Source organism: Coenobita brevimanus, chromosome 6, assembly GCF_032717465.1.
Source record: "Coenobita brevimanus isolate Jiangsu-jjx chromosome 6, ASM3271746v2, whole genome shotgun sequence".
NCBI classification, from domain to species: Eukaryota; Metazoa; Arthropoda; class Malacostraca; order Decapoda; family Coenobitidae; genus Coenobita; species Coenobita brevimanus.
Genome location: NC_136959.1, coordinates 42,639,837 through 42,665,272, shown reverse-complemented (window position 1 = coordinate 42,665,272; position 25,436 = coordinate 42,639,837).

Genomic DNA, 25,436 nt, shown 5'->3' with positions numbered 1-25,436 from the left:
TTAAAACTGCGATACACAATTTAAAAAAAGTCAGCAATAGATAGATAGATAGATAGATAGATAGATTAATAAAAAAAATCGCCTTTCATATTTTAGAGAGAGTTCAAGTACGTAAAATGCTTTCTCTGAATTTGATATGAGTGTTCAGTAATGTTAACTCCTTCACTACGATGATCTATATCTTTCTATTCTTGCTTCCACAAGACGAGTTCATTAAATATAGGAAGACAATGTTGGTACATTTAACCCCTCAGATTCTAAAAGTCTATCGTAAATTAAAAAAATCGTCAGGAAATACCAAGAAAAACACATTTATGGCGTCCTTGGACTAAAGATGTGTGTGTGTGTGTGTGTGTGTGTGTGTGTGTGTGTGTGTGTGTGTGTGTGTGTGTAGTGTTACCTGCTTACCTATCTACCTACCTATTCTTTACCTGTCTATCTACCTACCAACCTACTTACCTATTTACCGACACGCAACACTCGAACTACCCAAAAATGTCTTCTCTTGAGCTTAGCTGAGTAAGCTGATAAGGAGATAGCACATTTTCCAACCTGCCTCAGTGCACTTTTCAATCTGCCTACCTGCATCAAACCGTCCACACCCCACCCGCTTATCATGTCATTCTCATGCCTATATGCAGTTCCTACCAAAACATACATTAATATCTCCCCAACTAGTACCCATTTAGTTGCTTACCACATATTCTTTAACTTACTCTCACATACCCTGCCATCCACCTGCTATCATTACACCCACCCTCCTACCCCACCTGCCATACACCCACTTACCTATATATATCAGTCATCTATCCATCTTTTCATCTACAACCGATCCACTTATCTGTTCAGCTACCCAGCTATCCCGCTTGCTATCCACCCATTTACCTCACCTACATCTACGAGTATTAACCACCTATTCATCTGTCCACCTACTGTACGTTCACCTATCCATCTACCCACCCATCCCACCTGCTGTCCATCCACTGATCTCGCTTATATCTATGAATCACTAATCAGTCAATCTATCCACTCTCCTAACCCTTCTATTCAACTCACGTTCGGCAACAATCATTTCTGCATCAGTGTGTGTCGTAATAATTACTAACCATGAAAACTGTTTCTTTCCACATCCCCTTCCATCTACTCCATCACCTCCTTAGTTTCCCACTTACCTTCGATCTTCCGTCTCGCCCACCTAGCCACCCACTCACCCACCCACCCAATCCACTTCCACACCGACCAGTCCGGCGAGAGTGTGTGAATTGCTGTAACTAACTACCTCCAATCATATATTATTTCCTTCCACTTACCCTTTCATCTCTAACAACCACCTGGCTTCCCATTTACTCTCCAACCTACCATCCCACCTACCCATCCACCCATCCACCCAACCCACTCCCACGCAGTCCAATCTTGTGTGAGTGTGTCGGGCGGGATAACTGGATAATAAGCAGGCCAGACGCCACGATTAACCTTGTTATTGTCGAACCCGTCCCACCTCAAAGCTTCATTACAGCCTACATGACGGACGGCCAGAACGATACTTCTACCCATTAATTTGATTACTTAGGTTTCTGTTAATGAGGCTTCTCATTTTATTAATATCTTTTTCTTAATTTTGTTTGTTATCCTGTTTTCTCTAATTATAATCCTGTGATAGACTTTCCTGTTATTGCTTTATGTGACAGATTTTTGTGACATCCTGTGCTTTGTACTCATTTCTTGAGAGACTGTGGTACCTCTTTCTGATACGGTTTTTCTCGTTAGTAATACCTTTCCTGTTTCAATTTTTTTTTGTTATACCGGTAGTTTTCTTCTGTACTGTGCGAGGCTTTGTGTTTTAGTGTTTTGTGACAGGACTTGTGTTGCTAGGTCTGTGTTTTAGTTTTTTTTTTCTTCATTTTTTTTTGTTTTTTGGAAAAGTTTGTGTTTCCAGTTTCTCCGAGAGGCTTTTTTTTTTTTTTTTTATGCCTCTGTGATAGGCTTTGAGCTTTAGGATTTTTGTGATTTTGTTGTGGGGAGGGGGTTGTTTTTTGACCTTTTTAAAATTTAGGTTTTTGTGGGTGTTTGTGTCTTCTTGTGTTTTTAGGTTTCCATGTGTCTGTTGTTTTGCGACAGGTAGAGTATTTACAGTTCGTCTACTTAGGCTTTTATAAAAACCTTGTCTACTCTGTTATTTTTTTTGGTAACATGCTGGTTTTAATTTGGCATGCACCTTTGGCTTTTACCTCCTTCAACTTAATGCCCCAATTTAATTTTCATCATGCTACCAAGAGTCGATTTGACTTAAGGCAAGCCTCCAGTAGTGAAGAGGCCAATAAGTCTAAATCCAACATCACCAGTTCTATGAGTCTCGCATACGGTGAATAAAACTGTCAAGGAAAAGTATGATTGAAATGAAACTAGATGCTGATAAACTTTGGTCTTGCCCTGTGACCCTGACCACTGACTGATGGTTCTCAAAATCAAACCCCTTCGTTCTTGCCTTACCCTCCATCCTTCTATTAATTTTTGTCCAAATCAGATCAGACTTGATGAAACTCCACTTGTCATGTGGCAGTGACTGTCGTTATAAAAATCGATATGTCAACCTCTTTGCAGGCCATTAACTCTTCCGTTAAGTACTATCTAAATCAGACCGAGACTGCTTTAGTTGTTTTATTCACACACTGACAAACATGGGTCGAACTTTGGCTTTGCCCTGTAACCTTGATCTTTCATCGACTGTTCTCAAAATCGAGCCCCGTCGTTCACACTCTATCTTCAGACATTCCACCAAGTTTGTTCTAAATCAGATAAAATCTGTTTAGGTTGACCTTGCCATGTAACATTCAGTTCTGATTTATTGTTCTGATCGTCAACCTTTTCACGCAGTCCACTATAGCTCCTTTATTTAGATATATACATACAAGGTTACATAATTACATACATGGTCAGTTAAAGAATGTCAGATATTAAGAAGTTTCTCAGCACCTAAAAAAATACGAAGTCTGGTTGAAAGGTCGTGTGTGCCTTTGTGTCCATTAATCTTTACTTCCTTGTTTGTATATCCTTCTCTCCCGTAACGGACATCTCCTGATGATTTCTCTCACTGTTAGCTTTTCGTTTTTGTTCTTCACTGTTTTTTGCATTTATGCTTGTTCTTATCTTCCACATTTTCAAACATTTTTTTTTCCTCGTATTATTTCTGTCATCCTCTTCGATTTGTATTTCTTATATTCCTTGTTGGTCCTACACATTTACATTTGGTCTGTTTCATTACTCATATTTTCACTTTCCAGTACCTATTTACTGTATTTCGCTTTTAATTTCGGTCCTTATTTATTCATTTCCTTTATGTCCTATAATTTACACTGTCTGTCCACAACTTCAGATTTCTCCATCTTCTTTCCTTCATATTTTATTCCTGTCGGCCATTTAACTTCCCGTTTCACCAATTAACCCTCGCCCTAGTCGTCCCACACTCATAGCTTTTTTATCCAGTCTCTCAGCAGTCCAACAATCACACTTATATCACCACTCTACACATCCTACATCCTTCTTTGTCCATCTATCTTACCTACTATCGTATTTATTTTCATTCAAAGTAGCCAGCAAGCCCAGGAAATATATGAGTTAAAAAAAAAAAAAATCTCTGGTACTCAAAGAGATGATTGGCCCACCCTCTTCGCGAAAGTCGGTAAGCTCCACGGAATCGTGTTGACATATTTCAGAAAACAAGTATATATAGTCTGAACGTTTTTGACCTTATTAAATCCTTTTAAATGTCCACTTCTGAAAAATAAAAAAGAAGGGGGTGTTTGGGGTTTAATTATCATAGCACTCACTCACTCACCCACCTATCGAGTGCTCAGCCTGCCATCCACTTACATGCATAATAACCTACTATCTCATCTAGTAAATCTAACTCTTCCAGCCCCTTAACCTACTCATCTGTCTATCCCATCCATCAAAAAATTGAATAATAATCCATCCATCCATCCATCACCTAATCCTACGTTGCCCCATGAGGAGCGTAGGAGCCTGGGGCTAGGAAAGTTGGTCCTGACATTTAAGATGAGAGTGCCCAGCCTCACTCATGCCTGAGTGGCATTACATGAGAAATAAACCCCAACCACCCCTTGGATATAAACTTTCACCGGCTCAATCCGATTGGAGCACCTTATTACCCACTAAACCACCAGGAGCCAAAATTGGGTTATATGGTTACCACCCAGCATAGTAAATGGTTTCCTGGTGTACAGGAAACAATAATAATAATTCACCTAATCTTTTTATCAAATAACCATCCATTCACCAAATTCTAACCATTCCATCAGACTCATACACATCTAGGCAACTAAAACTTATCCTCATCTCTGCAAACACCCATCCATACATCCACCCAACACACATCCCACCCACACAACTACCCAACCATCAATCCACTCAACACACAAACCCTCTCCACACTTCCCTCCCGCCCCACACCCTGCCAGCCACAAGCAGCACTAATTAACCCGGCCAATGTACACCTTATAAAAAAAGAATCGGGACCCTTACTGCACGATACAATATGCCACACAGCACGAAGGAATTTGAAGCTCCAATTGAGTTCTGGTGCGTACCAGTGGTCATTGCGAAACGCATCAGCTCGTGGGGTCCCGATTCTTTTTTTATAGGGTATACATGTCCGCTTAAGTATAATTTCTCGGTTCATGTGCTCCAGGTTCTTTAAAGCAAGGGTCCTCCAGTGGTGATTGTGTGTGTGTGTGTGTGTGTGTGTGTGTGTGTGTGTGTGTGTGTGTGTGTGTGTGTGTGTGTGTGTGTGTGTCTTTATGTATGGTTGTGTGTGGGGGGGAGGAGATCGGGGGCATACATTTCCTCGCCCGATTGATATGCTCTGCGTCAAAAGTTCGTCTTCAAACTTGGTTACTTTCTTCCAAGATGAGAGAGAGAGAGAGAGAGAGAGAGAGAGAGAGAGAGAGAGAGAGAGAGAGAGAAATCGTCTATGTGCAGAAACATAACTAGACTCTCTCAGTGTGGGAATATTACCCAGCAGAGGAAAGTGAAAGGCAGAAGAGGTATAATACTAGGCAAAGTCTTATTCCTGACTGTAGGCGTGGATGGAAGTGTTCGAATGTACGGCTTGGCACAGTCACTGAAAGAGGCGCAGGAGTCTGATCTGGTAGCCAGTGAATGATAATTATATGACAGATAACTATATAATATTAAACCATCATTAACACACACACACACACACACACACACACACACACACACACACACACACACACACACACACACACACACACACACACACACTCACGCAATCAACAACTTCAGTTTTTAGTACCGGTGTCAAGCGCAAGACCGTAATTGCAGGAAAAAAAAAAAAAACTTAGAGCCTCTTAGTTCTCAGTAAGTGGTATTAAAGATTAAGATCAAACAGCATGGCGGTGAAAAATTCATGGTGGTTGGGATAAAAGCACTCTGGTGGAGTACTACGAGTGAAGTGGTTAATGCTGACGGCGAGAACTCACTGCTGTATACATCTGAACTCAGTGAAGCCCATGACACTCAACAAGCGAAAGCACCGCGATACACACACACACACACACACACACACACACACACACAGGTAAATTGTGAAATGACTGCCTACAAAGTGAAATTTCAAAAGTGACTCAAGATAATTTTCTAGAAATGTCGTGATCAGCACATGAAGCACTGAGTAAATACAGTTGACTTCTCACATATACTGTACTTTACGGCTACTCTCATAAGACTACTTTTTGAGATGATGAAATTATAGCAAACATGAAATTTCTTTGGTCAATATACCGGAAGGAACCTGAAGGAGATTGTTTACTGATCATCTGTGGCCAAATCAGAATGAGCCGCCATGACAACAACAAACAACAGACACAGACTCTCGGGTCGTGTTGTAGATAGATAGGAAACTTTGCAGCACATCTTCCCTAGCATATTTTGTTCTTATATTACACCCACTGCTTTCTTTTATTCTGGCTAAATCATTTTAATATCCGCGCAGTGTTCATCAGTGATATAAAAGAGGATAGGCCTGTGGCAATGTGCAGAATAAATCACTGAGGAAGAGGTACCACGAAACCTCCAAAGCCACTTAAAGTACGACTCCTCCTGACCAGCTGACTTTCCACAACAAATTCACACAATAGATCTGTCAGCGCGTTCACGCCTCGCCGGGAAGACCCAGTCGGATGTATTCTTGGAGTAAGATTTCTAATGCCCCTTCCTTAGGAACCTATTTTATCACACTTTAATATTCTATGAAATGTTATTCATGCGCAGTGCTGCGAATATCAACGTGGTTTGCATACATACTGAGTTGTTGTTGTTGTTATGGCTCCTGGCCCATCTGAACGTAAACCTCGTGGACAGCAGGCTGGTTACCCCCGCCCCCCCTTTTTTTTCTTCAGTTCACGATCCTCCTTTTCCACAGCAGGATAAGGAAGATCTTGAACTGAAGAAAATGGAAAATGTGAGTGCGTTTCAGTACCTGGGTAGTGCGATGAGTGAGGATGGAAGTTTAGAGGGTGAAGTGCTTGAAAGAGGACAAGATGGTAGAAAGGTTGCTGGTTCTTTGAAAGTAGTGATAAGAACTGAGAAGTGAGCACGGAAGTGAAAAAGTTACTGCAATACAGTATTGTGATACCAACTTCACCGTATGGGAGCTTGGACCTTGTTGGAGGGTCACAAGTCAAGAGTGAGAGCAGTGGAAATGAGTTATTTGAGAAGAGCATGTAGAGTTACAAGGACAGACTGACGAATGAGGAAGTGAAGGAGCGTTGTGGTGTGGATGTGGATGTGATAGGAAGCGTTAAGAGAAACACACTGAGGTGGTTTCGCCATGTGGAGAGGATGGGGAGCGAGAGACTGACGAGGAGAGTGTACTGCATATGAGTGAGGTGGAGGGGGGGAGAGGGAAGGGGAGGCCAAGGATGAGACGGAGGAATGGAATGGAGAGGTATATGAGAGAGGGGTGTGTGAGCTGGGAGCAGGGCAGTGAAATGGCGGGGGACAGGGCGACATGGAGGCGTTTTGTTTGTAGTCACCTTTTGCGGGATTAAGACGTCTGGCAATAGATAGATAGATATACGATTCGATTCTCCTTTTGGGGATAGAGTAGAGGCTGGGGATATAGGTAACCGGGCAGGACATCGGATTTGCCTAGTTATGTGGGTACCACCACGCAAAAGTGTCCGTCTCCAGCACTACACAGAAACATTAAACAAGACAGTACTGACGTGCTGCTATTGTTGTAACCCAAGGCTCATCTGGACCTGAACCTTCTGTGTTGCAGGTAACTGGCTACCTCAATAGGTCGCTACCAGAGATCTTTCGTTGAAGTTATATTCAAGGATTGTCTATGCTGTGACAGCGTAGTGCACAAGTTCAGTACTGAGTTGTGTACTTATTGTGTGTGAGGGGCTGTATTACAGTGACGGCATGATGGACTGTGAGTGGTATTTTGTGCTGTCTAACAACGTGATATATGTCAAAACAAACAGGTAAGAAAGATGTACGTCCTTAGCTAATGAGAATACTGGTCTGTAAACACACTGCCACGGTGGGCAATGAGGCGGAAACTGTGACCTGGCATTTACAAGACAAATACTCCATGAAATAACACTCCCAGGATTCTATGAGTTATTTCCAGCTAAATAAAGTCGTCTGGAGTTAGCTGGAATTGAAAACCAGAGTTGTCCTGACAGTGAGAGGGTTAATGGAGATAGCATCAACACTTTGAGGCTCCTATACTTACTCTCAGCGCTCAATAAAACCGTCTGGCGTTAACTGGAATAAAATACGAGACATGACACGACCATGAGAGGGTTAACGATTCGCTGTTAATTTAAAATTCAAGATCCGTCGGTAACTCTGCGAATCATCCTTCCGCTTTCGGCTTAGTACACAACATAATAAAAAAAAAAAATGTCTCAGACGCATCACGAAGGAGCGAAGACAACGGAGGCATATGTTGCATGCTTAATCCCTTCTGCCCGACTACGTTATCTTTATTTTGCTGCTAACAGACTATCTAATTCAGCCTGGAGGAGAAAAAACGAAAAGGCTAATCCCGCCCAGTTAAAAATTTTCAATCTGAACAATATCAGGAGGCAAGAAAAAAATTTAAAAGGCTGTACTCCCACTGCATGGAATCAGAGGTGTTATAAAAAATGACAAGGGATGAATTGGAACTTGACAAATTAATACTGCCATAAGAGCCTCAAAAGAATTTATTTCCTTGCATAGAAACAGCGGCGTCTGGAATGAATAAGCTCTAGTTCAACAAATGAGTGTGTGGTAAGGGTCAAGGTAATGCTACACGATCAGTGGTGGCTGAGCAACGATACAGACTTGGTGGTGGTGGTGAGACGGCCATGTTGCGCTGATGTGTACATTATCAACGCTAGCGTTTTGTTGGTTAAAAAAAAAAAAAAAAAGGCACCACCATACTACTGTCGGTCAAGGCTGTGAATATTAAGATAAAGTAGGACTGAAAAAGTTTTGAATTTCATGTGAAAGCCTTGGACTCAATACTTCACCAAAACTAAGGAAGTGTATAACACTGAGTCAATATATGGTTCAAATTACATGACTTGTTCGTTGAAAGGATTCAGATATAACAGTGAACACTCAGTTACTTGATAGTTATGTAGACCATTCCCGATGGAGGCAGTCTAGATGTAATGTAACAGGAGAGGGTAGAGGGGCGAGGAGCTGGGGGTAGAGAGGGGGGAAGAAAGGCCAAGGTGAGGGGAGTGGGAAGGAGGGAGGGAATGAGCCATCTCTCTCCTGAACAAATTAGAACATTCACAGTGATACATAAAAGTAATCTCACATAAGAAATAATAAGTGTTTGCTATGAAAATATATGATTAACTCGACAATCGACACTATGTATATATCAGCCAAACGGCCAATAACCTTTATTTTTAGCTGCATACAGGGTTCAACCGCTGTTCCAAGTTTCACTGTTTGTACAAGCATTCCCACGTCACGTCACTCATAAACTTGAGAAACAATACCCAAATTCAGATTTTCGGTCACTGGTTAATTGAGAGACAGCAAGATCGTGTGGTCAGTGGTGATGATTCAGACTGGATTATTTTATTACTCTGTTATTCAAGACAGTGAGTCGACGGTTTGACTGAAGGAGAGTGAAAGGAAGTGTGTCACGTTTCATTGGGTATTCTCCTGTTACTTCATCAAACTTGTCTATTTTCCTCTCATGATTTAAGAATTCTCTTCACCCCATTATACATCCAGGAAAAAGGTTTGTCAGCTGTTTCACTGGGTGTAATTTCACACTTAAGACACGTCTGTCACTTTCCTCCTTGACGTGTAGTATTATATTTATATCTTTCTCCATCCATCTATCTCTCTATCTATCTACCTATCTCTATCTTTATCTATCAGTCAGTCTATCTATCTATCTATCTATCTATCTATATCTATATTTATATCTACATCTATTTATCTATCTGTCTATCTATCTATATATCTATATCTATCTATCTATCTATATACACACCATGTCGATATTAAAACTCGATATATGACGTTATAAGCGTCCACACTTGGAAGTATGATAAGTATTCAAACGACCAAGCTTACTAATGTTATTTTACCTGAAAGAAGAAATGTGCCATCCCACTTGCTGGTATTAACACACCATTTGCAGTGATCCATCTTATCTCAGAATGTCTACACTGCCAGTATAGAGGCTTTGAACCTTCATGCTAAAGGCTGGCGAGCACATATACTTTTGTGCTCAGTTTGGCGCTCTTTGGTTACTTTTGAAAGTATAATGGTAAATTTTGAGAAAAATCACTTTGGTAAAAACTATTACTTTTTCAAACGTTTTCCAAGGATGTGCACAAATCCGGTGAAACTTAAACGTATCATAGATTATTCTGCTTTGATGCCCAGTCTCACGTTACAGGCCTTTATTCAGGAATATGATGGTAAATTTTGTGAAAACACTTATGTAATGCCTCTTACTTTTTCATAAGCTTTTCAACGATGCGCATCGGTTCGTCGAAGATAAGTTTTAATCAATGTGGGGATTTTTTTTAAATATCTATTTATTTTTGCAACACGGTGGCGAATTTTGAGAAACTTCACTTAAGTGTCGCGTACAACTTTTTCACAGGCTTTCCAACGATGTACTTAAATCCGTTGTAGCTCAAACTGTCTCCAGTATTATACAATTTTGGTGCTGTGCGTGGTATAGGCGTCCATACGCTCCCTCGAACAATAACATTAAGGAGAATTTTAAGATGTAATACACAAAATATATTGCCGTGGAAGAGGTATAGTATTCAGAAATTTCCAATGGCACTTAAAACACAGCCCTCGGACATGTCGGTAATAAAGTGACAAATGTTACCAAGACAAGATGGGCCGGAGGAAGAACGCGGAAGTCTTGGCCGTAATGAACCTTGGCAGGGAGGCAAACACGACAAGCGGTGGCCAAGGGAATATCAACACTGAACGTAATGTCAATGTTGCTGCTGTCTTAGAAGTAACTTGCAAAAGATTTTAAAAAGGCGTAATCGCTTTTACACAAGCGAACACCGAGACTCGCTAATGTTGTTTGACCGCAACATTAAGAAGGACATGAGAGTTCCTTAGTGTTTACCAATCTCCACCAGGTCATGGTTTTACATTATTTATTCTAGCTCTCTCTAGATGATTTTATTCAGCGTGAGCCTTTCCGGACCAGGGAGGATTGATAACTTTTAGATTATTTTCAGCAGTTCCATCAATGCTATGGCGTTCTCCTAAGTTACTGCAAATAATGCGGTGGCAGCAAGAACAAAGCAAATATTACGTCAGTCCTCGAGCTGAGGAGGCCAAGACAAGCGCTCTCAAGGCAGGTCTGGTCCCTGAAGACCAAATCAAGACCTGTGATCTTCCAATTGGCAAAGGAAGAAGTAAATATGAAACAACTGCAGATCAACGGAAAGGTCAGCATTTTCATCTCCAAAAATATCTTGCAGGAACACAGCCACGAAATCAGAGCTAGGAATTATGGTTTGGCAGATTAATAATACATGGATACCAAAAGTTCCGTACGGATTATTAGCCATTCTCCCCTGGAATCGATGTTATTACAAGAGAAAAAAAAAAACTGCAGGTTACAGCAGTCAAGTGTAAGAAAAATGTGATAATTATATACTATATGCATTAATTTCACACACACACACACACACACACACACACACACACACACACACACACACACACACACACACACACATTTTAATTTTACACACAAGCGCGCGCGTACGCACATGCAACTGTAGATGTACAAAATCTTTGCAAACTGCTCAGCACGACATTTCATACTTCGACGTGAAGCAGGTGAGGGACAGGCGATGAAAGGTGAATGCGGTGGGCAGGGAGGGGGGGGGGACGGGGACACAAGGGAACCCTCACCGCACACCAGCCCCGCCCCACCCCGCCCTACCCGTAATAATACCGAAGGCTGCTGCTGAGAACGAAAGACATCAGGATGGTCATATGAGGGTGATGTTGAGACACACGAGTTACGGACAAATCATTACTCCTCTGGAGAAACTTACTAGCGAAACCAATCAGGAATAAAATTCTGTCTTTACGTTTCTCCACATCACCCTCCTGTACTGTAGGCTGGTCAGTGAAGGGTGTGGGTGACCTGCCTTTTACCGCACTGATGGTGGTTGTGTTCCGTGCTTTGGAATTCAGTGGTAACGGTTGGTCGATACGTCATGTGGCTTGACTAGGGTTTAATAGTAACTGAAGTCATGCGGGCTCGTTTGACGAGCGACCCACGAGACCTCTGGACAAAAGGCAGAATTCTAGGTAGCATAGGAGGCTTCGCAACACCTCTTCCTTAGCGAATTATTTTATTTTTATACCGATAGTCTGTATCAATGAAATACGAGTGGTGCTGAGAGGTACTGCTAGGAAACCCGTAAAATCACCTCGAATACAACCCAGCATCTCTTTATCCTTGCCTCGTTCCCACCTGCTAGTGAAACAGACACTAGCATTTGTAAATCGGCGGGTACATGGCTTACTCTGGAGTGCCTCCAGTCATTTATCCTCTCTCACTCACTTGATCATACGTCCTTGAGTCTGGGTTGGAAACGCAGTCGTGGTGGACATGTGACTTGGTGATGGTCGTGATCCCTTTCATGTGACCAGAGTTTAGATCATGTTGTATCATACCTCTAACAAACAGACAGACCTGAGGCACAGACATATAGGTAAAACCGTATTTTAAAATTCAGTTCCCTACACGCCCTCCTTTACAATTTGTATTTAGCCGGCATGAGAAAGGCATGACTTTGGTTGTCCATCTTACTCCATGAAAAGTCCCTCTCTCTCACTCTCTCTCTCTCTCTCTCTCTCTCTCTCTCTCTCTCTCTCTCTCGCCGCGCGCTCGCGCTTGTGTGTGTGTGTGTGTGTGTGTGTGTGTGTGTGTGTGTGTGTGTGTGTTGAGGGTGGGGGTATTGGGAGGGGTAGGGGTGGGGAACATGAAAAGCTAGGGTGAGAAGGGGGAATGTTGAAGGGGACAGGGATGGAGGGAGGAGAAAGGATGAAGAAGCTAAGAAAAAAAAAAAAGAGGGAAGGAAACGGGAAATAAAAATTTATACATAGAAGCGTGAGAAGAGGTGAGGGAGGGGGACAAGGAAGGAGAGTGAGGGGGAAGAGGAAAGCATGTGGATGGAAAGTAGGAGAGGGGAGGAAAGGAGGAAGACTGACAGGGAGGGATGACTGGGGAGGCAGGAGGGGTTATAAAAGGAAAAGGTGGAGGCGAAGGAGGCAGAGGGAACGAGGGAAGGGGAGATAATGGGCAGGTAGGTAGGGAAGGGGGAAGGATGGTTGAGAGTAAGGGGGGGGGGACAACGAAGGAAATATGGATGGAGGAAAATACTCATGTAAGGAATGGAAGGGAAGGAAGTGCCGGAGGAATGGAAGAATAGAAGAAGAGAGAAAGTGAAGAACTGAGATTAAGAGACATAGGAGATTATTAAGGGAAAAAGGAAAGAAAGAAGGACGGGAAGAGGAGAGTGGTTAAGGCGCAGAAGTGAAGATGGAGAAGGGGATGAATAAGGGAGAGGAGGGGAAAAGAATGGAATAAAAAAAAAAAGAACTGGAAGGAAGGGAGACGGGAGCGAAGGGGGAGTAGGGAAGGAGGTGGCAAGGAGATGGGAATAATACGAAAAGAAAGAAAGGGAAGAGGAGAAATTAAAAGAAGGAACGCGGACAGGACTATGAATGATGGAGAGTCTATTAATGAGGAAGAAAAGAAAGTAGCAAAGGCAAGAAGGTGATTTTAAGGGACAAAAGAGGATAAAGAAAGACTATATGTACTCAGAGGAGAGATGAGGTTAGGGAGGGGCGAGCGAAGAGGAATGGAGAGGAGAGAAGAAAAGGAGGGAAGGGATGTAAGAGAGGAGGCAAAGGAAGGGCAGAAAGGGTGAAAGGGAGAGAGGAAAGGAGTAAAAAAAAAATAAAGAAAGGAGTAATGAGAGGAGTAACTATACAGGGGGGAAAATTAACTAAACTTAAAAAGGAAATAGAGAGAGAAAAATATGCATAGAAATGGAAGGCGAGGGGAAGGGAGGAAAGGAAAAAGCAAGAACAGGAAGAGGACGGACAGTAAAGATAGAAAGGAGGCAAAGAATACGAGGAAAGATGGAGAGATATAATGACAAGGAACTGGAAGGAGAGTTATTACATTCAGGGAAGGGGAGAGGAAAAGCAGGAACAATAGGTGGGAAGGAAGGTGATCGGAGAAACGGAGAGAAAAAGACATAAGGGACAAGAAAAATGGAACATGATAGAAAGAGAAGCTAATCATTAAAGTATAATAAGGATGGGCTAGAGAAACGAACTGAAACCGTACGACTATTTGAAACTCAACAAATGCATCGTGAAAAGAAAAACAACAGGAAAAGGAGGAAAGATCAGGAGAGAAAAGGAGCAAATGTAGAGAGGGCAAGGAAGGAAGAGTAACGATGACAGTAATATAAAAAACTAGTAAAAATATATATAAATTAACAGACCTGTACTGGCCAATGCGCAGTATCCCACAAATGAACATGATATTACGCCAAGCAACATGCTTGTGCGCGACCAGCACATAGCGCGTACACAAAGCCTCCCGCGACAACCCATACTAAAAGAACTCACATTCCCAATAAGATTGAATACATTAATGAATAGGGATGAAAGATAGAGAGATGATACCCCACTGTAGGTTTTGTAAATGTGAATGACAATAGCAAAAACTAATGAACAAAAAAAAAAAAAAAATCAGCAGTATATGCAACATCGGGAGCACTGAATAACATTAGTAAAAACAACAATAATGATAACAACAACAACAACGGCAATAATAATAATAATAATAAAAAAAAATAATAATAATAATGAAAAAAGCAGGAAGAGACAGTGTCTAAAACACCAATGTATAACAGGCAGTAGCCAGGATGGAGGTGTGCTGGTGCAGTGAGGTGTACCACAGTGACGTCACCCTGTGTGTGTGTGTGTGTGTGTGTGTGTGTGTGTGTGTGTGTGTGTGTGTGTGTGTGTGTGTGTGTGTGTGTGTGTGTGTGTGTGTGTGTGTGTGTGTGTGTGTGTGTGCGTGCGTGCGTGCGTGCGTGCATGTGTGTGTGTGTGTGTGTGTGTGTGTGTGTGAGAGAGAGAGAGAGAGAGAGAGAGAGAGAGAGAGAGAGAGAGAGAGAGAGGGGACTATCTCAGACAAATCAGAAGAAGTGGATGACCTGCAGTGAGCGAGGCGTGGTACTAGATGGAGGTGGTCATATGTTAAAGGTCGAATGTGTGGCTGCTGCCCTGCCCTGCCTTGTCCTGGCCTCACCTCACCTCACCGCAGTTACGATGCAAAATATGATACTACATTCCAATAGGAAATCTGGCTCTACTTTATTTACTTGTGTACAGTATGAACTATTATTCTGCTCCTAATTATAACTGTTCTATAAGTCTGGCATTAGATCTTGTAACTACATCTGCAAATTCTCTTTGTGATGCTTACCACTGTGCTCTTAGGAGCAGCATTGCCAGAAGGAAAAAACTCAGCCTCCAACGTTTTCCTTAGTTTTTATCCCATATCATACACTCTTTTCACAGTTTTTGATGATAAATGTTTCCACATAGTACTTGTTCAATGGACATAAAGTTAACGGCAAGCGTTTCCTGTCACATGCAGCAATGGATATCTTCTTCAGAGAGAACTATGATGAGGTCAACTACAATACAGCTCAGGCGTTAAATGTCGCTTGAACATGTTCCTGCCTTCAGGCCCCAGTTAGACCCGTTCGCATCTGAATAATAGAAAAATGAACTTGTGATTATTTTCCTCCTACGTAGATAATGGAGGAAGTAACCAAGCACTGGGTAACACAATTTGTTTCCTTTAGAGATTTAGACACTACGGTACAATACACAGAGTTTGTTTTATTTATGCATATGAAATTTCTGTTCGTTAATGGTACTTCTTACAACCACAACCAGCCACTACCACAACCACAACAATAACAACAGCTACCCAGTACCACAAGCCCCTACCACAACCACAACCACAACCAGATGTAAATAGTACAGCAGATATCACAGCCACGGCCGTCCTGTCTCAGCGGCCTCCACCAAAGACAAGATCACATTCAGGACAAACTATAATTAGATGCGACATTTAGCCTCTGCGTCCCCACGATCCATCATTGCCTCTAAGAGATAATACAGTAGGTTATACACTTCCCTGAATTGCCGATATCATTGCTAGTATCGATAAAATTCCCATCGTCAGGACCACTCTAGTGTTGTATTCCAGCCACGGCCAGGAGATTTTATTCAGCCAACAGTGAATCATTGCAGCCTGAGAGACATTATTTGCAGGTAGTTTTTCTGCAGTTCTTAATTAGCACTATCGCCCATTATTATTATTAGCTCTCTCATGGTCGGGAGAACTGAAGTATTGTATTACAGCCGACGCCTGACGATTTCATAGAACTGCGTGCATTCAGATGAGCCTGGACGCTTTCATACTGGTAATATTAACCGTCTCACGATAGGGACAAATCTAGTATTCTCTTCTGAAAGTGTTAATATTGGTAACGGTAACTCTCATGGTCAGGGCAAGTCTAGTACTGTATTGTATTCCGGCTGACGACAAATGATTTATTGCGCTAAGTGCAAGTCACAGGAACCTGTAGGTAATATCACATTCGTTACAATGACGTTGGTGGTAGATGGGGGAGCCCGTCATTCATGCATATGATGTAGTGTTGCATACTACTTGCTTCATGGCTATCATTCTTTTTCTCTGTCTGTTCTCTCCTCTTCCTGTTTCTCTCACCCTTACTGTCTCCATTTACTACTTTCCACTTCACGTGGTTCTAACTGGGTGACGAGCCAAATGGTTCCCTGTAACCCAGGAAACCATTTGCTACGCTGGGTGGTAATCATACACCAAAATAACTGGGTGACGTGGACCCTACTTTGGTGCCCCTGTTAGGTGAGTCAAGACGCTAATGCTGCGTCCACCCAGGAACCAAACCTCCACATTAATCACCTCGTCTCTCCGCGGCAAGGCGCTGTCAACCGCATGGGACGGCCCTACAGAGGCGGTTGCTTGCCTGCAGTTGATGTGTCTGCTCGATCAGTCAGACTGGGGTAGCACACCACTAACAACGGCAGTAATGACGTATAGCTTATTGTTTTGCTGCCTCCACACGATTTCTTTGAGCACGGACAGGACCTGTAAAATTGCAGAGGTACTACTACCACTACTACCACCACCACTACTACTACTACTACTACTATAACTACTACTATTGCTACTACAACAAAAACAACAACAACAACAACTACTACCACTACATTTTCCTACCACTACTACTGCTACCATTACTACCATTTTTTCTTCCAAAACCACCACCACCACTACTACTGCTGCTACTACTCTTCTCCTTACCACTACCACCACAACCACACGTGTAACCATACAGCTGTCACTAAATCTTGTCGCCATAACTCACCAGCTTTCACCACACCACCACCACCACCACTACCAGTATTACCACAGCCTCCAGGTACAGCCACTGCCTACTCTACCTGTTTCATACTTTCACCACCAGCGCTGTATTCATTAGCATCAACAGCATCACTATCATCACCGTCAATGCGATCACTATGGTTATCATCATTACTATCACTATCGCCATCATCTTAATTATCACAACATCCATCACTGTCACCATCACCTACACGATCTTCACTATCACAAACGCCATCCTCACCATTGCCACCATCGTGATTATAACTATTATCAGCATGACCTCCACTGCCATACTTACTATTAGCATCATCAGCACTACCATCATTGCTATCATTGTCACAGTCACCATTAACAGTCCATCAATCAGTCAGCTAATCAATCAGATCACCCTTATCTGGCATGCTTACACACATAATAGCTGCACAGTTGCCAATACAGTTTATTTCTTAATGATAAAACCATAACACTGTTCAAAAAAGTTATATAATACTTGCGTAATTCAGAATGTAAAACACCTTCACCACAATTCACCATCACCCAAAGCAGCTGCAATCCTCTTACTCTGCTATATATACCGGTATATTTTTTTACAAACATACTTTAAATTTCAATCATTCAGTCATTACTTTTCCTTTCCATTATACTGATGTCATAATTTCACTAAACAACTGGCAAAGCTGGACAGCATGATGGCCGACGGACAAGAGGTACTGGGATTAAGATGAAGTCTGAGTAAAACATTACTTTTCTCACACAATGATTTAAAACGTCTTGCTTATACTATTGCTGCATGGTGCCTTAGAGTGCCTGCCAGGGCAGGTTCGACCACTAGGTGACCGCCTAGGGCGTAATGTACTACTGGCCACCTACGCACGGCAAAAAATATATAAATATTCAAGTAAATTCCTGTAGATCAAGTAATCTTTTGTTGCGACAATAGTATAAGTAATTTCCACAAAATCTTTACATATCTTCCAACCCTAAACTGTATTAAAATTCCACGGGGGAGGACACCATTACATTCGCCTAGGGCATCAGATGCCTTCGGACCGGCATTGTTTGCCAGTATCAGAGCTGCGTGGCGCCATAGTGAACACCGACTGATTATATCTGTGCCAAACTACGATTGCCTGGCAGTCTTGGTAAATTACATAATTTATCTGTTATAATGATGATCGGTAGAGGTACCAACCATCCACCCAATAAATGCAATGTAATCTTCAGGTGACCACTGAGCGACGAGACAAACAGTTCCCTGCAGCCCAGTTAACCGTCTACTACGCTGGGTGGTAACCATGTAACCAAATGGACGTCCGGTGGTCTTGAGGCAGAGGCGCTTCCGCCGGATGCGGCCTGTACTGGTTCACCTCAGAGGACTTTTTTTTTTTTTTTTTTCCCCTAATATGATGCCATTCAGGAATAAGCAACTGGTTATGCGCCTTGAAAGTCTGGACTAAATAGCCAAGCCCCGGACACCTACTCTTTTCTTGGGACTTCAAAGGAATGGATGATAGTGTAAATAAATGCAGCTTTAAAAGTCTATAATGACTGACATTTAAGCGTTTGTTTTATATCTCACTAATATAACAATCAGGTAAACAACCTGTCTTAAAACAATAACGTTTGTAAAGTCAAGTTCTTAAATTTGCAAAATAAACAGTTCAGTCTGGAATAAAGGGAACGTAATCATAAATGAACAGAACATTTATCAAAAATGCTATCTTCTTTAATGTGAGGTAATATCTATTTTGTACAACCGCCTCCGTGATTTTTTCTTGAACTGAATATCATCCTTTGATTTATTCTTATTCACTGGCTGCTCCATTCTCTTTATCTTCATTTCAGACAAACTACATCACATCTGTGTTTCCTTTTGTATCACTTGTGTTGTCATCTGTATGTGCATTAATGTTAACTTCATAATGACTAAGGCATCAGCAAACACTCCCTTTTGATATGGTGCTAATCATTTTATTAATGCACTATACAATAGAGAGAGAGAGAGAGAGAGAGAGAGAGAGAGAGAGAGAGAGAGAGAGAGAGAGAGAGAGAGAGAGAGAAATCCTCCCTTTCTAACGTTATCACAATCACTAGCTATCAATATCACCATTAAAATGACTGCCACCACAGTTTCTGCCAACATCACCATTATCACCACAATCAATACTTCGTTCACTACCATCAGTAATCTCAGCATCATCACCACCACTGTCAGCATCACAATCACAGCCAGCAATAGTACCATCACAACCACGACCACATCTACTAACACCACTGCTATAACTACAGTAACCAATAAATACCACTATCAACTACCACCACCACAACCACCACCAGCACCTCCACAAATACAAGAACTACAGGTATATATGGACTTCAGCCACCAAGACGTGACGAAGTTTTTAGTTGTAAAATATCGAGAACTTTTGATGTCACTATCAGGAGCTTATAAAGATGATCATGTTCCCAGAAAAGTTCGTTCAAGTAGGGTAGCACAAAGTACTGGTCAGTTTTTGCTGAAGCACCGTGTGGCTTATATTACAGCTTGGCAGCACTTCATCTCATTAGGTAAATGTTAAAATGTTATCATAGAATCATGTAACACATTCCGTAATTGTTTCCACTCTGATTATATTAATAACTTTACACGACTACTTACAACACATACATGCTGTTTGATCAGTTAGAAATAAACAAGAATATCATGGGTTCAGAACCATGATTAGGACCTGGACCAAGTTAATATTTAATGACATAATTAACCTGATCTTGTTTCACTTATTTAAAACTCATATTAAGCCCTTGTAACATGTGTATATATAATCTGTGAGACAACGTAATAGGATATCTATATTTTCCATGTTGTTTTTCAGCTATTTTAATGATATGAATTAAAAAAAGAAAAAAAGAAAAGCAATAAAGTTCAACTGACTCGCTGACCGACTAACACCACATCCACAGTTACCACTACTAATATCCCAACTACCATACAACCATAGCTATCGTCCGTATCATCACACTCACAACTACCACCATAACCACAATTACCACCACAACCACATCCACAATTGACAGTACCACAGCCACAACTACTACCATCACCAAAACTATAACTAATACCACCACAACCACAACAAGTATTACCACCAACACAACTAACAACCATTACCAGTACTACCACCACCAAGACCAATACCACCGCCACCAGTACCACCACAACCATAACTACCATCACAGCCACAACTACAGCCTGTACCAGCATATGTAGGCACACACGTCTTGACTAACACCACTCACTACCCACCACCCCCTGACCACACTCATGTCAGGTGGCAGGGGAGAGGCCCAGTGTAGGAGGTAATGAAGGAAATGATGGAGGCGAGTGGTGGTGAATGGGAAGGAACACATCAGACATGGGAAAGAAACGGAGAAAGAAACAGTAATAATAATCATCATCATCATCATCATCATCATCATCATCATCATCATCGTCATCTAATCCTGTGCTGCCCCATGAGGAGCGTAGTAGCCGGGGGTTAGGCAAGTTGGTCCTGACATTTAAGATGAGAATGACCAGCCTTACTCATCCCTGAGTGGCATTACACGAGCAATAAATCCCAACAACCCCTTGGATATAAACCTACACAGGCTCAATCCGATTGGAGCGTCTTAATTACCCGCTAAACCACCAGGCGCCATAATTTGGTTATATGGTTACCACCCAGCGTAGTAAATGGTTTCCTGGTGTACAGGAAACCATTTGGCTTGTCACTCAATGTAGAGTCACCCATAGGCAGAAGGAAGAGGAAAGAATGAAGGAACAAAAAGACAGAAAAGAGAGAGAGAGTGTAGATACATCTGTAGGCATAAAGAAGAGGAAAGAATGAAGGAAAGAAAGGCGGAAGAGGGCGGAGGGAAAGAAGGAAGGAAGAAAGGAAAGGTCAGTCACCCGAGAGCAGCACTACATCGATAATAATAATAATAATAACTAGGAAGCACTTACAGAGCGTTTCCCTCTGCTAACGCCGATACTGTTAATGATTTATACAACCACCTCCGTGCAACGTCCTTGTCGGAGGTAATTAATTCTACGGTCTTAGTCTGCCTTCGTTACACATCTCAGAGAAGGCAACCCTCTGCCGACGCAATTAAATATTTTGATTTGTTCCTGCATCAGGATCAAGATCCACCTCAAAATGTAAAGAACTCTTGCTTGATCTAATGTCCTCCTAGCCACCAGATTTCATTACTATCCAACAAAACTTCATTAGATACTATACACAAACAAACAAACAGACATGGGTAAATATACAACTCCCTCCAACTTTGTTGGCGGAAGTAATAATGGTACAGTTCAAGGAAGCTAACACCGTTTTCATCCCTTCGCTACAGCAGGTCTCTCCGAAGGTGAATTATATTATGTGGTGTTTGAAAAGTAAGTTGCAGTGGATGAATCAGCATGTAGCAGCATATCTAATTAATAGTTTGTCTTGAACAGGAATCAGCAATGACGTGCAAACAAAAAAGTAAACAAGTGCTGTCTCGCGAGCAGCATTTAAAATGAGCCAAAGAGCCTCATGTAACTGGCGACCCTGACTTTGGCCAGCCCTAATAATGTACTGCTGAGTGACGATGGTAGAATATCATGCCATTCTGTACATTGTATAAAGAAACTTGCTTATATGTTGTTTTATTGTGGTTGGAGGAGAATAGGTAAATTAGATGGAAGGGAAGGATCACCTGTTGTGTGCCTGGCATGTTCAGTGCTACAAAAAGCATTTTTACGAAAGTGATCAATAATTAGTGAATGCTGTCTGTCTGCTTTTTTTTTTCTTTCTTTCTTTTCGCAAGGTATATATTTCTGTATGTGATGTATTTTAAGCTCCATCTTGATGCTGTTTTAGTAGAAACACCAGATACAACTACATATTGTTAGTTACTATATATTATTTTCAAAATCCCATCCGCTGTTTCAAATTGTGAGAGTGAACAAAGACAGGAAAATGTATGTAAGCAGTGTTTATGTGGTCCTTCACAGATGGTAATAAAGTTCCCTGGTGTCTTGTGTCACTGTTCCGAAAGAAGTGTTTTGGGGTAGTATGTTTTGTTACTCATATTTGTGTTTAACACCTTTAGAAAGCTTCATTGTAGTGGAAGGGTTAAGAAAGACTGTACTTGACTTCTCTAGTTTGGAAAAAGATGTCTAATCTCAATAAAACCGTCTAGATACAAGAATAAAATATATACAAGAAAAACGCCTTCGGGCTGAAGGGGTTAATGTGAAAGAAGCCAGTCTGTGTTGGCATAAGTGACAGAGATCGAGCTGTTTGAAAAGTGTTCACAGTAATCAGTCCAAAGTGGTGCTCTCGGCAACAAAAACCATGTCAACTGTTCTCCTTTTCTCACAGTGGACCTTTAACATTATTCTGGTGCGTCTGAAGTTAACAACACTGATACCGCTGTTCTGTGGCCAAATACAGTCATCAGTGTCGGGTGTTGCGGAGTCATAAGGCTGGTCGTCCAAATTCGTGGAGAGGCGACTGGATTATTCTTGCTGAATGGGACAAAAGGTTGCATACTGCTCCACTACTTTTATTTCACTCTTACAGCATGTCCGTCACTCCCCTCTCCAATGCATCATACTACAGGCAAGACAATTCATCCACGGACAGAGAAACATACAAAGCCCTCCTCAGTTTAAAAGTATTAGCCAGAAGAGCAGAGTGAAGAGCAGAAGAGGTGAAATATTAGTCGAATTGTCATCGCCGACTGTGCCTGTAACGACATCACTGCACTAATCACGCGTGTGGCCTTTGCAGCAATGTTTCTGAGCTGAGAAGTTTAGGTATGACGTGAAGAAGCCTGCCACACACACTAGGAGGTAGAGGATGTGGATGAATGACTGTAAAAGAAAGAGAAAAGCAGGAGCCGAATGAATGGAAGTAGAAGAATGAGAAATAGGAGGAGGAGATGGATGAATACACGTAAAAGAGAGAGAGAGGAACAAGAGGCAGGTGAATGAATGCAGACCCTGATCATTTCACTCCAATGACGTAATTTTTATTCGGCTCGTGCTGCCTTCAGACGAATTCAGGGATTTTTTTTTTTTTTTTTTTTTTTTTTTTTTAGTGATCATTTGTGGTGACGGGGGTTTCAAACGGCGCCCATTAACCCCTTCATAACCTCATTTATCTCCCACAGCTGAGTAAAATCGTCTACAGATAGCAAAAATGAAATATAAACGTACGTCATAGCACTGATGGGGAGAGAGAGAGAGAGAGAGAGAGAGAGAGAAACACTGAAAGAGAGGGATGGATAATATACGACAGGAAGACGCGATAGATACCTGAAAAAAAGAAGACAGTAACAGAGAAAGAAATAGGATGGATATTATTGCAGTGATCAAGAGAGATGGATGAAAAGAATAGACGGCGGAGACGGAGACAGAGATAACAGAGATAGATGAAAGAAGCTGCAGATAAGGCAGCCTTGTGGGAGGGTGAGAGAAGAGAGATGAAAGTGTATAAGTGAGATAAGAGAGAGGGGGAGAAGCAGAGATTAAAGACAAGAGCCTGTGAGGTGCATGAGGAAGAATTTATCAAGAATCTTAAGGTCTCAGGCTCCTATGACTCCTTCCCAGCTGAGCGAAATCGTCTGGGTTCAGTTGGAATACAATACTAGAATCGTCCAGAGTATGATGGGGTTAATGGTGACACTATTAACACTCCCTGGCTCCTACACTCACAACAATAAAATCGCCCGGGGTTAGCTGCAACAAAAGTCTATTAATCCAGTGGACATGTTTAAAGCGTTTTGCGATAAAGATGAAGTTTTATTGCTGTTTCTGATGCTGTGGCATGTCCTGATCTGGAACTGGCCGGGTGCCACTCTGACACTACGGTCCAAAAAGAAAATGGCCGCCTGCCAATGGAAAATCATTCATTGCTTCTTTATTAGTGGCGATTAGATAGTCGTTATTTGTGTCCATTTATAGTTTTTTTGGGTCAAGATGTGGACAGATGATTTTTATTATATGTATCGTATGTGAGAATGTTTTATGTCAAATTTTCATTTTTGAAATGGAATCGCTGTCATAATATCCTAGGTATAAAAGAATTATTCAGTGTTGGTACCATATATATCTTTAACTGCTGGATGTATATGTTCTCTACCCAATTTTTATGTGTTGAAATATGTACTCGGAGCTTGGTTGTCCTGGCCTCAGTTGTAGTAATGGTTTTCTTGAGATTCAGTTATTTTTTTCCAGGCCGACAATAACATGATTACTCTAATGGTCATGGCTGTCCCACATGTAACTGCCTCGAAGCTTTAACACTCCCTGTAATGCAGACTGCTGCAGGATTTTGAATGTATGGTGATGGCTCTCTACTTAGGAAAATATGTATTTTTTTTCTGGACAGACAAACGTACAGTATGTTTCCTGCTATGTATGGTTCTACTGCATTAGCTTCTGATTTAATAATTAATACTGACAGTTGCATGTGGTGATGACCCTCTTAACTTATTTCTTTTGTTACAGGTTGAAACTAGAGAGACACTCAGTGGAGCGCATCTCTCCGACAAGGGCAACGTAATTTTCAAACCACTCTTCACAATGGGTCAGGTTTTCTCATCACTGATTAGGGTTTCGCAAAAAGTGTTCTCCGGATCCAGAACCTGTAATACGATCCGGATCGGTCCAAAAAGTTAAACGATTGTTCCCTGGGACATGGGCTATCTACCCACCAAATTTGGTCCAAATCTCTCTCTTTGTTTTTGAGTAATCCTGCTAACAGACAAATAAATTAACAAACAAACAAAACATACTGTCCTTGTCGGAAGGAATAACAGCATGACTTCTCCTAACATAGATGAAAATAGTTACTACTGTATTTGTAATAATGACTTTTCTCAGCTAATAGTGTGGCCCTGCTAGAATAGACAATATAAGAAATTGTAGTGAACCGCGCGATGATGGTATATTTCATAAACCTGAAGGATGTGTGTGGCACAGTGTCATATGAACTATGCGTCAACATACTCACACACATCTGAGCACCACATCAAGCGCTGTTTATCCAAGAAGAATAAATCATGAGAAGATACTGGAGTTCCAACAAAGAAATGAAAGTCAGCAACACCCGATTTCAGATTCAGGGAACACTGCATATTCTGTGGGCAGCCATGCGTATCGGTTGATTATCGCCATCCAGAAAGTGGTTCAGTGCCAAACAGCTGATGGCTTCAAACACAGGACACTACATGCGTGTGACCTGTGCAACGATTCCCTGGCTGATGAGGTTAGAGTGCGGGTACTCAGGGCAGTCTCAGATCT